This window comes from Bos indicus x Bos taurus, chromosome 10, assembly GCF_003369695.1.
Source record: "Bos indicus x Bos taurus breed Angus x Brahman F1 hybrid chromosome 10, Bos_hybrid_MaternalHap_v2.0, whole genome shotgun sequence".
Lineage (NCBI taxonomy): Eukaryota > Metazoa > Chordata > Mammalia > Artiodactyla > Bovidae > Bos > Bos indicus x Bos taurus.
The window spans coordinates 63,558,582-63,574,998 of NC_040085.1; the positions used below are offsets into that span (position 1 = coordinate 63,558,582).

A 16,417-nucleotide genomic window follows, 5' to 3' on the forward strand; every position below is an offset into this window, starting at 1 on the left:
ATGAAAAAAGAAGAGGCAATATTTACGAATCAAATATAAGTAATAATCTGTTTTTCCTTAATATTTTAAGAAATAAATGAGTAAATGGGACCTAATTAAACTTAAAATTAAATTTTAACTTAATTAAAATTAAACTAAACAGCAAAGACAGTATTGACAAAATGATAAGACAACCAACTAAATGGGAGAAAATATTTGCAAATGATATGACTGATAAGGGGTTAATATCCAACATTTATAAACATCTCATACAACTCAGCATCAAAAAAATAAATAAATAAACAAGTCCAATTAAAATGTGGGCAGAAGAAATGAATAAATATTTTCCAAAGAGGATATGCAGATGGCCAAGAGGCACATGAAAAGATGTTCAACATTGCTGATCATCAAGGAAATGCAAATCAAAGCCACAGTGAGATACCACCTCACACCTTTTAGAATGGCTATCATCAAAAAGAACACAAATAACAAATGTTGGCCAGAATGTGGAAAAAAGGGAACCTTTGTACCCTGTTGGTGAGTATGTAAATTGGTACAGCCACTATGGAGAACAGTATGGAGGTTTCTAAAAAAAAAAAAAAACTAAAAATAGAGCTACCATATGACCCAGCAGTTCCACTCCCCAGTATACATCCAAAAAACCAAAACCACTAATTCCTAAAGATACATGTACCTCAAGTTCATAGCAGCATTATTTGCAATTGTCAAGATGTGGAAGCAACCTAAGTGTCCATCAACAGGTGAATGGATAAAGAAGATGTGGTACTAAATAGAACGGAATACCACTCAGCCATAAAAAAGAACTAAAATTTTGCTATTTATGGCAACATGGATGGACTTGGACATTATGCAAAGTGAAACAAGACAGAGAAAACCAAATACTGTATGATATCACTTATTTCCATTAGACATTTTCCTAGGCACCCTTGCATAACAGCAAATACATAAAGTTTACTTTGTACCAAATACTGCGTACCGTTATAATTGCATTATACAGAAAAGGAAAATAAGGCACAGAGAGGTTAAAAACTTGCCCAAAGTCACACAGCTAATATGTGGCAGAAACTAAGGATTCAAATTTCACATGATTTGATTAACTATTGTTATATTATATTTCTAAGTACCAGGTACTTGACCACAGAATTCTGAAGGCTTGCTCCCACCAGTATGCTCAGAAAAATACCTATTTCTATCCTCCCCCCTTTTTTTTAAATCCCATTTGGCATTCTAAACACTAAATTAGTTTGGGTGGAGAAGGTCCATGGGCTATGAGAAGTAAGAGCACCACAGATACTATCTCTGTGTTTGTTTTACAGATGAAACTAAGATCTCTGAGAATTAGCTCCTACAAAATTGCATGCAACTGCCTTAAACCTCTTATTTTCTCATGCCCTTAATTTTTAGGGTGTAGTGAGTTAACCAAAGTTACAGTCCTATTTAAGTGTCAGAAAATTAAAATTCGTAAAAGGCCATACATGTTTTCAAATTTAATCATTAGACAAAGTCCTGCCTTTAGCAATTCATTAATTTTTTTCATTTTTAAAAGTAGCCTTTTCAATGAGATTTAATGGATCACATTACTAATCGAAAAATATCAGAAAAAACTAAACAATTCCCATTTTGAGACACAAATATATATATATATATATAAAGAGTGAATTCAGGACAAAATACTTTCAGTGTTTCTTTTATAGTAGATCTATTTCCTTGCTTTCTTATCAACTGAAACCAGGCCATAAGGTTCCAACAATGGAAAACAGATTCACTTCTTTTCAGGATTAACAAATAGACTTGAAATACATGCAGAATTTATTACATGGCTGCTGACACTAAATTTCTTTTCAAAGCCACACTTCCATCACTTAATAAAAAGATAATACATATTGACAAGATTTCAAATGTCTATTGGAAAAAATCACAATTAAAAATGTTGAATTATTTCTTCTGTCTTATGCAAACACATTTTATTGTTGTACAAGATTGCCCTCTTGTGTTTTCTCTAGTTAAGTCATTATCATTTTTTATCAATTTAATATTCGACTTGTAACTTTTCAATCTAAAATTAACTGAGTATTAAATGAACGTCAAAGCTGTATGTTCGAAACCATATAGATTAGAAATTAATGTTATGCTATGGTGTGTGGTACATTCTATTCCTTTAAATCTCTGAATTAATCTAAAAAGTACTATGGCCTAAAGTTGAGAAAAAGTAGAGTTAAGCAGAATTAATTATATAAAGAAAAATTTAGAATTATGTCAAGAAATTCTAAAACTCTGATATTAACTACCCACTTTACCAAGTTATGGAAAATGCAACCAATTTGTATAGGTCTGGCACAATATCGTCACAGTCAGTTTCTCCTTTTAGATACTTAGCTATTACTGGTACATAAAAGCACTATTATGATTTTTAATTATTTTGAAAAATTTTTCCTTGTATGTTAGCAATTTTCTTTTAAAAGTTACTTAATTAACAAATACTTTTATGTGTTGAAATGTAAATTTGGTACACTCCTTGTTTGTTAAGTCAAATTGGTAGCATAAGTTAAAAAATGTTTATCGGGTTTGCTCCTAGGAATTGGGCTCAAAAGCACAAACTCAAGTACCCCCAAAATTTAATGCCTGTAACACTTATCATAGTACTATTGGGAGTGCTAACACGTGGGCTACCCTGGTGGCTCAGCTGGTAAAGAATCTTCCTACAATGCAGGACATCCCAGTTCAATTCCTGGGTTGGGAAGATCCCCTGGAGAAGGGATAGGCTACCCACTCCAGTATTCTTGGGCCTCCATGGTGGCTCAGATGGTAAAGAATCCGCCTGCAACGGGGGAGATGTGGGTTTGATCCCAGGGTTCAGAAGATCCCCTGGAAGAGGGCATGCAACCCACTCCAGAATTTGTGCCTGGAGAAGCCCCATGGACAGAGGAGCCTGGTGGACTACAGTCCATAGGGTCACAAAGAGTTGGACACAACTGAATGCCTAAGCACACACAAACATGGCTGTGTGTTGAATTAGAGTGGAATATCCTTGGAAGAAAAGTTATGACCAATCTAGATAGCATATTGAAAAGGAGGGACATTAATTTGCCAACAAAGGTCCGTCTAGTCAAGGCTATGGTTTTTCCTGTGGTCATGTATGGATGTAAGAGTTGGACTCTGAAGAAAGCTGAGCACCGAAGAACTGATGCTTTTGAACTGTGGTGTTGGAGAAGACTCTTGAGAGTCCCTTGGACTGCAAGGAGATCCAACCAGTCCATTCTAAAGGAGATCAGCCCTGGGTGTTCTTTGGAAGGATTGATGCTGAAGCTGAAACTCCAGTATTTTGGCCACCTCATGGGAAGAGTTGACTCATTGGAAAAGACTTTGATGCTGGGAGGGATTGGGGGCAGGAGGAGAAGGGGGCGACAGAGGATGAGATGGCTGGATGGCATCACCGACTCGATGGACATGAGTTTGAGTGAACTCCAGAAGATGGTGATGGACAGGGAGGCCTGGCATGCTGCGATTCATGGGGTCACAAAGAGTCGGACATGACTGAGTGACTGATCTGATCTGATCTGATCTGATAATGACACAGAGGAATTTTTTGCAACAATTAAAATTTAATGCAATATTTAAAATAACTTTTTGTTACAATGTTAAGTTTTAAAAATTCAGGATATACATATGTGTGTGTGTATCACAATGATCTAAAAGCTGTTCTTCCGAAACTAAAGAAAGGCTAGAATGAAATTCCTTAAAATATTATTAATAATGGTGGTTGTCATTTGAGGGTAGCACCATGGTAGCTTTTTCTATATTTTTTCACTTTTTTGTATTTTACCATGTTATTATGTTGAATACTATATTACTGTTATAATGGGGAAAGTCCCTATGTTCCAAATATCAGCAGAATGATGTACTGCCTTCTTTATATAGATCAGGAATTTTCAGAGCTTTCTATATAAGCTCAGAAAGCTTTTCTAAAGAAAACCAAGACTTCAGCAACTAGCACAGGATGTAGCCAGTTGAACCATTGAAGAAGAGTGGAGGGGTCCCTAGATCACTACAAGAGTGGGAAAAGTTCTTAGGATGGATACTTTCTCTCCTAACACTTCATCCTTTGAAAGAAAAGAGAAATAGAGCCTGGTGATGAATTCCTTCTCCAAACACATGAAAGAGCAAACAAAACAACAATCACTTATTAAGTGCTAAATAGTGCTGTGTGCTAAGTTGCTTCAGTCATGTCTGACTCTTTGTGACCCTATGGACTATAGCTCGGCAGGCTCCTCTGTCCATGAGATTCTCCAGGCATGAATACTGGAGTGGGTTGCCATGCTCTCCTCCAAGGGATCTTCCTGACCCAGGGATTGAACCTGCTTCTCTCATGTTTCCTGCATTGGCAGGCAGGCTCTTTACCACTAGCACTACCTGGCTAGGTTGGTTGAAAAGGGTCACAGGCTAAATGTGATGAGTGGATGAATGAAAAGAAGGATAGCTACAGTATTTTACCTCCAGGCTTCATGTAGGACCTTCTCAGCTAGACTGAAGCTAAAGACCTGGTCTTCCCACCTGCAGCCCTGCAACAGTTTTCCAGGCTGCAGCGAGAGTGATCTTTTTAAAGAGCAAACCTTCAACAGATTCCCAGTGCCTCTAAGGATAAACTCTAAACTTCTTATGGTGGCTGACAAGGCCCTTTATCATCTGTCTTGGGCTTACATCTCTCACCTCCTCTTCCACTTCCACTCCATGTTCCAGGCATTCTGACTTTCACTAAGCTTTTTCTCAGGTGTTCTCTCAGGTTGGACCCAGCCGGTCTCTATTGCATAGTTACCTCCTGCTTACTTTTCAAGTCTTTGGTTAAATGTTGCTTTCAGTGGGAAAACTTGGCTGTCTCCACTATGTGCTCCTATTATAATGACTGCTTTCTCTGTCAAAGTCCTTTCCATACATTATTAAATTCTCTGGTTTAACTGTCCCTCTCATCTGGACTGCAGGCTCTGTGAGGGCCAGGGCTGAGTCTGCCCTGTTCACTTCGATACTATAATACCTAAGCAAGGAACGATAAATATTTACTGAATGAATGAATAAGTGGATGAATAAGTGAAATAGCCTAATTACATTCAACTTGTTCAGACTTTCTTTAAAGAGGTACTCTAACTGATGCAAGTGCATATCAAACTAAAGAACGATAAGCAAGGAACGATAAATATTTACTGAATGAATGAATAAGTGGATGAATAAGTGAAATAGCCTAATTACATTCAACTTGTTCAGACTTTCTTTAAAGAGGTACTCTAACTGATGCAAGTGCATATCAAACTAAAGAGGACACAGGTAATGGTGGTGGGCCTGAGGATGCTGGGAGTGCTTCACTCAGCACTTGTCCTGCGTCTTGTCCTCACTTAACAGATACATGTGTATGTGCACGTGAACTTTAAGAGATTTTTCAAATTAAATTTTCAAGCCCCTGTGGCTCAGCTGGTAAAGAATCCACCTGCAATGATGGAAACCTGGGTTCGATTCCTGGGTTGGGAAGATCCCCTGGAGAAGCGAAAGACTACCCCCTCCAGTATTCAGGCCTACAGAACTCCATGGACTGTATAGGCCATGGGGTGGCAAGGAGTCGGACATGACTGAGCGATGTTCATTCCACTTCATGGGAAAAAACACACTCTGATACATTGGCCAATTCGTTCTAATTATTAAGAAAAAGAGATCTCTTCATTCAACTATAGAGGAGCAAATTATGATTTGTAAAATAGTTATACATAGTCTTTAAAGACATGGGGAAGATATAATATTAAGTTTCTTTACAAAGTACATAAACTATTTGTACAGAATAAGCTAATTTCTCTTACACAAAAAGAAATTTACATAGGTTATATTGTATTTACATAATAAAAATTTGAAAGGAAATACATTGAAATCTAAATTGTGATGATTTCTGAGGGTCATCACATGTAAAATACTTCTCCTCCTTATACTTTTCAGGATTTCTCTCAGAATAAGCATGTATTACTTCTATCAAAACACTAAGGGTTATCAAAAATCTCTATAATAAAATAAATTTATTTATGTGTAGGCTGTTATTTCAAAATTGGTTTTAAGACTAAAGGGTCAGCATGAATATTTTTCATGTATCACAGATATACTTTAAAATATTTGATACTGGGTAGATTTAATAAGGCAATGACCTTTAATACAGATGTTATGAAAAGATATTACAAAATTATAATCTTAAATTTGACTTCTCAAATATCTTTATGTTCAAAATTTTTCATATTTCTCAAGGGAAAGCAATTTTATTAAAGAATGTTTACTTGGAAAGTAAATTAATGCACATATTATTAGGTTAAGCACAAATAAAATGACATTTTAAATCAAGATTAAAGGATAGGCTAGACGCAATCAACTAAGTGTATAGTTACTTGAAGTGGATTAGGCAAGAGGCTAACTTGCACAGAATTACCTCTAGAAAATAGTCAGGCATAAGCAGCAGTTTAGACTGCCCGTCTGGGAAAATCCCTCACCTGCACTACCTATCTCAATACATCTAGGAAGTTCCTTTTTCCTTTGCTTTAACAATAGGTCCAGTGATAAGCAAAACTGCCCTCCTCCAAAGCTCCCTGAAGTGCAAAAAGACTAAGAAGATCAAAGAACCCATTAGCCACTCCCTGAACTTCAAAGCTTTCTCCTCTGGGAACTCTGAGGAGCAGCTGTGAGATTGCTCAGAGATTTCCATTACAGTGTATAAATCCATCAATAACATTACAAATGTCTTGGTCACTATATTCTTTTTATATCCTTACGATGACTGCATTTTAGGTTTCACAGTCTTGTAAACATATTAAGATGAGTAATAAGCCAAAATATATTAAGACTAGAGATCTACTCACCCCAGTGAGCACTGAGACACTCTTCTTAGCATTATGCTTTTGTGCTTTCTAAGTCTAGCTTTTCAATGCCTTGATCATTTCTATACTTCCTCATTTGGAAAAAAAAAAAAAAAAGTAACAAAACAAGCATTTTATTTCACATAAGTTTGTGTTTTAATGCAATATTCAAACAAAGTCTACAAAGTAAGTTACCTTTCCTGGACTTCTTTCACAGACTCAGTCCCTGAGATGACCTAATGCCTCTTCTAACTAGCTTTAGGATGGAGCTGACATTCTGAACAGCAGGAGAGAGGGAAAAACCTGTATTTTCAATAATATCACTGAACAAACTAACCCTGAACTTCACCCTACCTCTGATTTCTTTTACATGATAAAATTCACTTACTTATTTAAAAGCTAGATTGAGCTTGATTTCTGTTATTTGTGGCCAAAGCACCCGACCAAAATTTGGATTCGATTATTAGGCAGTGGAGAGTCACTGAAGAGGTTTAAGCGGGAGACTGACATAATCAGTTTGCATTAATTACTAGGACAGCAGTGGGAGAAGTGCTGAGGAGGGAGGGGTGGGATGGAAGATTGGCTAAACGTTACAGAGGGCTTATTATGTGCTTTGTATTATACTCATCTAACACTTTGCATATATTAATTCATTTTTCACTTTCATGCATTGGAGAAGGAAATGGCAACCCACTCCAGTGTTCTTGCCTGGAGAATCCCAGGGACTGGGTCTATGGGGATCGCACAGAGTCAGACACAACTGAAGCGACTTAGCAGCAGCAGCAGCAGCAGCAACCCTTCCCAAATTCTATGAGGCATGTAATATATTATCCATGTTCAATGAGAGGAATCAGAAGTCCAGAGACATTAAGCTGTCCAAGACTACACAGCTAGTAAGTGGCAGAGTCAGGATTTGAACCCACTTTAATTATAGACATTTCTTTATGCCTCCCTCCTACCCTCCAACCCACATATATCAGGAGAAGCTCATCTCACTCTCAGCCTCAAATAGACCTAATTGATGTCAAAGTAAACCTAGGCTCTTTCCAGTGATTAACACAGACGTAGACTGACAACCCAATTCTGGTCTATTTATACTTCATAGGGTTATTGAGAAAACTGAATGGCTACTGCTCATAACACACTTGGTATGGGGTAGGCCCACAATAAATGCTAGCTACTACTGTTATGATTATAGACCACGATCATCAAGAAAAACAGAAGTAGTGTTCAGAGAAAGAGAGCAAAGGAGAGTGGTATGGCAGAAGCCAAGGGAAGAGCTCTTGGTAGAGTACATCAGAATCAAACAACATGGAGAAATGAAGTGAAATGAGAGTCGAAAAGAAAAGTTCATTGGGTTTAGCCTTTGGGACATAATGGGTTACCTTTGCCAGAAAGGGGTTAGTGGAAGGGCTGAGGTGGAAGTCAACCAGTTGAAGAGCAAACTTGCACCTGAATTGGAGACAGTGGCTATGTATTTATTCCACATTAGCAGTTTCACTGTGATGTAAAGGATGGGTCTCCAGATGGAGCACATTTTTATAAACTTTGAGCACTGTAGTGGTCAAGGATAGTCGCTTTTGGATGAAGTAAGCCTGGAAGATATGTAAAATAATTCTCAAATGCTGTGCTGAGAGTATAGCTAAACTGAAAACCGAGAGTTTTCAATGGCTTTAATCAGTTCAGTTCAGTTCAGTTGCTCAGTCGTGTCCAACTCTTTGCGACCCCATGAATTGCAGCACGCCAGGCCTCTCTGTCCATCACCAACTCCTGGAGTTCACCCAAACTCATGTGCATCGAGTTGGTGATGCCATCCAGCCATCTCATCCTCTGTCATCCCCTTTTCCTCCTGCCCCCAATCCCTCCCAGCATCAGAGTCTTTTCCAATGAGTCAACTCTTCACATGAGGTGGCCAAAGTACTGGAGTTTCAGCCTCAACATCAGTCCTTCCAATGAACACCCAGGACTGGTCTCCTTTAGGATGGACTGGTTGGATCTCCTTGCAGTCCAAGGGACTCTCAAGAGTCTTCTCCAATACCACAGTTCAAAACCATCAATTCTTCGACGGTCAGCTTTCTTCACAGTCCACCTCTCACATCCATACATGACCACTGGAAAAATCATAGCCTTGAATAGACAGACCTTTGTTGGCAAAGTAATATCTCTGCTTTTGAATATGCTATCTAGGTTGGTCATCAGTTTCCTTCCAAGGAGTAAGCGTCTTTTAATTTCATGGCTGCAATTACCATCTTCAGTGATTTTGGAGCCCCCAAAAATAAAGTCTGCCACTGTTTCCACTGTTTCCTCATCTATTTCCCATGAAGTGATGGGACCAGATGCCATGATCTTAGTTTTCTGAATGTTGAGCTTTAAGCCAACTTTTTCACTCTCCTCTTTCACTTTCATCAAGAGGCTCTTTAGTTCTTCTTCACTTTCTGCCATAAGGGTGGTGTCATGTGCGTATCTGAGGTTATTGATATTTCTCCTGGAAATCTTGATTCCAGCTTGTGCTTCTTCCAGCCCAGCATTTCTCATGATGGCTTTAATGTGAGTGAGTGAGTGAAGTCGCTCAGTCATGTCCGACTCTTGGCGATCCCATGGACTGTAGCCTACCAGGCTGCTCCATCCATGGGATTCTCCAGGCAAGAATACTGGAGTGGGTTGCCATTAATATGTAGGTACAAATACATAATTCTCCCCAGTTCAAATAGAAATATATGAATCAGCCTGTCTGTGTCTTTGTGCAGGTTATGAAAATTAGAGTGAGGTTGAAAATAATGGAAATGGGGACCGTTTGACCATAGTAACTCTCTGGTTCCTCATGTTTTTCTGGGGCCTCAGTTCTACAAACAAAATCTGTGCTTATAATTGGGATTGCCAACCACTGTTATCAAATGGAAAGATGGTCAAAGAATAGACTGTCAACATTTGCCCCCCTCTCCCACAAGTTCAAAGGGAAGAATCAAATTGTTAACGAAAGCATTTTACCTGTGAATCTCACAGTGTTCTAGGATTACATGTGGTAAAACAATATACTAATATCCATCCTTTGATTAAATTCTATAGCCCTCAAATTTGATGTATGCCTTTTTTTTTCTTTCATCTAAGATAAAACAAAGCTACTGCTGCTGCTGCTGCTAAGTCACTTCAGTCGTGTCCGACTCTGTGTGACCCCATAGACGGCAGCCCACCAGGCTCCCCCGTCCCTGGGATTCTCCAGGCAAGAACACTGGAGTGGGTTGCCATTTCCTTCTCCAATGCATGAAAGTAAGAAGTGAAAGTGAAGTTGCTCAGTCGTGTCCGACTCTTTGCGACCCCATGGACTGCATGCAGCCTACCAGGCTCCTCTGCCCATGGGATTTTCCAGGCAAGAGTACTGGAGTGTGGTGCCACTGCCTTCTCCAAAACAAAGCTAAGGACACTCATATTTATGGCTTTATGTATAATAGATAGGATTAGTAGGATTAAGAACCACATGGCACATAAAATAAAACTATACAAATATTTCAATTATTCAGTATGTGTGAGTTAAGGGAATTTAAAGCATCTCTCCATTATTCATATCTTCATTCCCACAGCTATGTTTCAGGTAGGAACACAGCTAGGTCTCCCCTATAAACCTTGGCAATAAGAGGAAAATGTCTTACTGTTAGAAAGAATTACAAAGGAACTTATCTCCTTCTAAGCTAATTTCAGGAAGCTGCTTTAGGACGTTATTTTGAAAATGCTGTTGGTTATTTTAACTTATTTAATGAGGAGTTTTTTGCTTCTAAAAACTAAGGTGTGTCCCTTCATTGTTCAAAAAAGAGCAAAGACAAGAGTAAGGAAAAAAAAAAAGTGACTACTGCAACACAGTATATTACCAAGCAATGAAAATACCAATTATTCAGATAGAGAAGTATCACTCTAGACTTCCCCTGCTCTAAGACCATTCCTTCCTATGCAGTCATTGCTCGTAGTGATAGTTGTCTTTTCAGAGTGTCAAAATAGGCAGATATGCCTAAAGAATTAGATAACTAGAACTAATTCTATTTCTTTGCCTAAAATAATGCTATTATCATATCAGCATATTACTCAAAAACATGAGTAAAAAACCCTGAATATTCATTAGAAGAACTGATGATAAAGCTGAAGCTCCAACACTTTGGCTACTCGATGTGAAGAGCAAGGTCACTGGGAAAGACCCTTATGCTGGGCAAGATGGAGGGCAGGAGGAGAAGAGGGCTACAGAGTATGAGATGGTGGGATGGCATCACCGACTCAATGGACATAAGTTTGAGCAAACTCCAGGAGTTAGTGAAGGACTGGGAAGGAAGCCTGGCATGCTGTAGTCCACGGGGTTGTGAAAAAGTCACACATGACTTAGTGACTGAACAGCAACAACACGGGTAACAAAGAAAAGATTTCTTAAGTAGAAGGGCAAATTTCCTAGAGAAATCATCTGATTTAGAAGCTCATCATTGATATTTAACACTGGGATATAAAGCAGAGAAACTGGAGCTTAGATAGCAGAAATCTTATTAGCTTATTAATTAGCAAAGAGGTCAGAATTTACTTTGTAATTATAAATATCCTAATATTATATGTAATTATAAATATCCTAAACTAATGAATGAAGGAATAGCATAATTTAGTCAAAAAACTTAAAAGATCAGATCAGATCAGTCACTCAGTCGTGTCCGACTCTTTGCGACCCCATGAATCACAGCACGCCAGGCCTCCCTGTCCATACCAACTCCCGGAGTTCACTCAGACTCACGTCCATCGAGTCAGTGATGCCATCCAGCCATCTCATCCTCTGTCGTCCCCTATTCCTCCTGCCCCCAATCCCTCCCAGCATCAGAGTCTTTTCCAATGAGTCAACTCTTCGCATGAGGTGGCCAAAGTACTGGAGTTTCAGCTTCAGCATCATTCCTTCCAAAGAAATCCTAGGGCTGATCTCCTTCAGAATGGACTGGTTGGATCTCCTTGCAGTCCAAGGGACTCTCAAGAGTCTTCTCCAACACCACAGTTCAAAAGCATCAATTCTTCAGCGCTCAGCCTTCTTCACAGTCCAACTCTCACATCCATACATGACCACAGGAAAAACCATAGCCTTGACTAGACGGACCTTTGTTGGCAAAGTAATGTCTCTGCTTTTGAATATGCTATCTAGGTTGGTCATCACTTTCCTTCCAAGGAGTAAGCGTCTTTTAATTTCATGGCTGCAGTCACCATCTGTAGTGATTTTGGAGCCCAGAAAAATAAAGTCTGACACTGTTTCCACTGTTTCTCCATCTATTTCCCATGAAGTGATGGGATCGGATGCCATGATCTTCGTTTTCTGAATGTTGAGCTTTAAGCCAACTTTTTCACTCTCCACTTTCAGTTTCATCAAGAGGCTTTTGAGTTCCTCTTCGCTTTCTGCCATAAGGGTGGTGTCATCTGCATATCTGAGGTTATTGATATTTCTCCCGGCAATCTTGATTTCAGCTTGTGTTTCTTCCAGTCCAGCATTTCTCATGATGTACTCTGCATATAAGTTAAATAAACAGGGTGACAATATACAGCCTTGACGAACTCCTTTTCCTATTTGGAACCAGTCTGTTGTGCCATGTCCAGTTCTAACTGTTGCTTCCTGACCTGCATACAAATTTCTCAAGAGGCAGATCAGGTGGTCTGGTATTCCCATCTCTTTCAGAATTTTCCACAGTTTATTGTGATCGACACAGTCAAAGGCTTTGGCGTAGTCAATAAAGCAGAAGTAGATGTTTTTCTGGAACTCTCTTGCTTTTTCCATGATCCAGCTGATGTTGGCAATTTGATCTCTGGTTCCTCTGCCTTTTCTAAAACCAGCTTGAGCATCAGGAAGTTCACAGTTCACAAATTGCTGAAGCCTGGCTTGGAGAATTTTGAGCATTACTTTACTAGCATGTGAGATGAGTGCAATTGTGCGGTAGTTTGAGCATTCTTTGGCATTGCCTTTCTTTGGGATTGGAATGAAAAAAAAAAAACAAACTTAACAAGACCCCTTTTTATGTGTTAGATAAGTGAATACAAAATGAATGACTCAGTTCCTGACCTTCAGGAGTTCTTCACAAATTTCATCTTTCTGAAAATATCTTTCAGAAAGAAACAACATCAAATCAGCCCTCTAGTATGAGAAACAGAGAAGGCAATGGCACCCCACTCCAGTACTCTTGCCTGGAGAATCCCATGGACGGAGGAGCCTGGTAGGCTGCAGTCCATGGGGTCGCTGAGGGTCGGACACGACTGAGCGACTTCACTTTCACTCTTCACTTTCATGCATTGGAGAAGGAAATGGCAACCCACTCCAGTGTTCTTGCCTGGAGAATCCCAGGGACGGGGGAGCCTGGTGGGCTGCTGTCTCTGGGGTCGCACAGAGTCAGACACGACTGAAGTGACTTAGCAGCAGCAGTATGAGAAAACTGAATGACAACTTACAAGGTAGAAAGAATTTGAACACTTGTGGCCACTCATTCAGGACAATGGAATCACATCTATTTAAGGACAAGCTTATATTCCACAGTTAATAAGAGAGTTTTCTCAGCAAAAATGACACTTTAACCTGTCTTGGGGAAATGGTGAGACCATTTTGGCCAGTTATTCCTGCATGACTTGAATGGATCATTGTTTCTTTGGCTGAACACCCAGGTTATACTTAGAAACTATGTAGTTTGAAAATACATATCTTTAAACATTGTGTGTTTACATTTGGAAATATGGTTTTGTATCACATTTTTTTTAAACCCATAAATGGGATCACAGTGTACTTATTACTCATCTCATTTATTTACCCTTAAGGAACTTAGGAGGTCTTTCCACATAAGCACTTGTGGCAACTTGTAATTTCCCAAAATGCCCACATGCTCTTTAAGAACTTTGCCTCTCCTCAGTCAAGAGGTAGAGTCTATTTCCCCTCCTCTGGAACTTGGACAGATAGAATACAGTACAACTGACACTGTATAACTTCTAAGGCTCAGTCATAAAAAGTATATGCTTTTTACCTGGCTCGGTCTCGGTCTTGGTCTCTCTCTTTCTCGGCATACTCGCCCTTGGAACCCAGCCATCAGGTTGTGAGGAAGCCTCAAACCAGTCCATACTAAGAGACAACATGGTCTACATTACATCAAACTGAGGTCTCCAGCCTGCAGCCTCCAGTCAGCATCAAACATCAATAGGAGAGTGAAAAGTTTTCAGATGATTCCAGTCCTCAGCCTTTGGCTCTTCTGGTTGGGGCTCTGTGCATAATGGAGCAGAGAAAGTCATCTCTGTTGTGCTCTGTATGAATTTTTGACCAACAGAATCTGTGAGCAATATAAATGATTGTTTCACACAACATTGTAGGGGTAATTTGCTATGCAGACACAGTAATGTGAAGAGTACCAATATAAGTCAATTTCAAATGATACAGAATGAATTGTACTGACAGATACTCAGATGATTTGGAATTATTTATTCCCTGGTAGCTCAGTCGGTTCTTGCCTGGAAAATCCCCAGGGACGGGGGTGCCTGGTGGGCTACCGTCTGTGGGGTTGCACAGATTCGGACACGACTGAAGTGACTTAGCAGCAGCAGCAGCTCAGTCGGTAAAGAATCTGCCTGCGGTGCAGGAGACTGGGATTCAATCCTGGTCGGGAAGATCCCCTGGAGAAGGAAATGGCAACCCACTCCAGTATTACTGCCTGGAAAATCCCATGGCCAGAGGAGCCTGGCAGGCTACATCCATGGGGTCACAAGAGTTGGACACGACTTAGTGACTAAACCATCACCACCACCATTCCTACTATAGACAAGGCTGAAATAAGTTTCTGCATGTCTATTTGTCCACATATGATTTATTTTTTAAAAAGACATATATTTATTATATTGCTGTGTCAGGTCTTATTGTGGCACACCGGATCTTCATCATGGTGCCTGGGCTTCTCTCTAGTTGAGGCAGGAGGGCTTAGTTGCCCCTTAGCATGTGGGATCCTATTTCCCTGACCAAGAATGGAACCAAGGTCCCCTGTGTTGGAAGGTGGATTCTTAATCACTGCATTGCCAGGGAAGTCCCATAAATGTATTTCTATAAAAACCTATAAAAGAGTTAATAAATACACATAATATATTTAGGACAGTGCCTAGCCCAAGTAACACATTATGTTATTATTATCACTATAGGTTGACCTAGATTGTTGTTTAGAATGTAAGTCGTTTCTCTTTTGTGACTCCTACCAGACTGTAGTCCACCAGGCCCCTCTGTCCATGGGATTTCTCAGGCAAGAATACTGCAGAGGGTTGCCATTTCCTTCTCCAGTGGATCTTCCCAGTCCTGGGATTGAACCCACCTGTCCTACTGGGTTCTTTACCACTGAGCCACCTGGGAAGCCTTTGTCCTTCTAGATAGGTGGAAGTTTTTCTTTAACGTCTTTAGTGAGAGGGAAGCTAACAATTTTATCTAACAGCTATGCTACACTGTATCCTATTTTTTTAGTTTAGATTATGGCAAAAATTACAGTCAGAGAATTATATCTCTGAAAACATCCATCTATTGCACACGTGCCCAGCTCTACATTAAGCCTAAAAAACTTAACTTGCTCCGTGTGCTGGTGCGTTACACTACCTGCGCTCCTCTTAGAACAGAGGGACTGAACATCGCGGCTGTGGACCAGAGCCGAAAGAGCAGAGCCTCGCGCTCTGGCGCGGAGGGCAGTTCTTTTCCCTTTGCCTCCGCACTGGCAGATGACTTGGCAGAGGGGGCAGAGCGGGGCGGGGGCAGGTTCAGGACACCTTTTGGCCGGTGCTTCTCACCTATCACAATTCGGTTCACAAGTTTAGGAATGTGCTTCTTAGCCATTGTCATTCTCTTTCAACATCTCTAATTTTCCCCAGGTGTGTTTACAGCTGCCAAACACCTGTTAATCCCATTTACTTCCAGTCTTCCTGGGCGGGGTGAAAGGGATAAAGAACGAAGGAGAGAGGAAAAGGACTACCTGTCAACTTTCTCTTGCCTCAAAGAGGCAAAGACTAAATTCACGTTGCAAACGAACCAGTTTTCCTCAGTCATTCTCATAATTTTCACAGTTCAAAGTTTTAAACTTCCTCTCCTTTTCGGGGATTTTTCTCTCCTGATTGCTCCATTTTTAAGGGACACGGGTAACCCTCCCCCTACCCCACGTCAGAGCAAAGGTTAAACGTAGTACAGCTGAGGAAAAGCATTTTTAGAAGATTGGTCCAAGGGCCGGGGAGCAGGCCCAGAGCGGGTGAGCTTTGCGGCAGCTTCGTGGGAGCGCCAGTCTGGCCCATCCTTCCCGGGCTCTGCAAGGTCCGCGGGCCGAGCAGCCCGCAAGGCCGAAGATGGTGGGTTAAGGGCTGGTGACTCCCAAGCCCTCTGCAACTTCCCTGCCCTACAGCCCCACCCACTAGCACGCAGCCGCCACCGGGCCTCGGGAGACACCTTCGCCCCTCCCCGCCACAGGTCACCTCCCTCCACGCCCCTTTCCCTCGGCCCGGCAGCCGGCAGGCAGGGAAGTGTCGTAAAGCCAGGCCCAGGAAACTTT

At 40.5% G+C, this 16,417-nt stretch overlaps 1 long non-coding RNA gene across 1 annotated transcript in view; it reads right to left on the bottom strand.

Moving 5' to 3' along the window:
• The window catches only part of LOC113900427, a 33,156-nt gene that overhangs the window by 16,648 nt on the left and 91 nt on the right, over positions 1 to 16,417 (bottom strand). Inside the window, exon 2 of the long non-coding RNA XR_003513138.1 lies at positions 13,883 to 14,116. This is a non-coding gene — a long non-coding RNA (uncharacterized LOC113900427). The remainder of the gene's footprint in view (positions 1 to 13,882; positions 14,117 to 16,417) is intronic.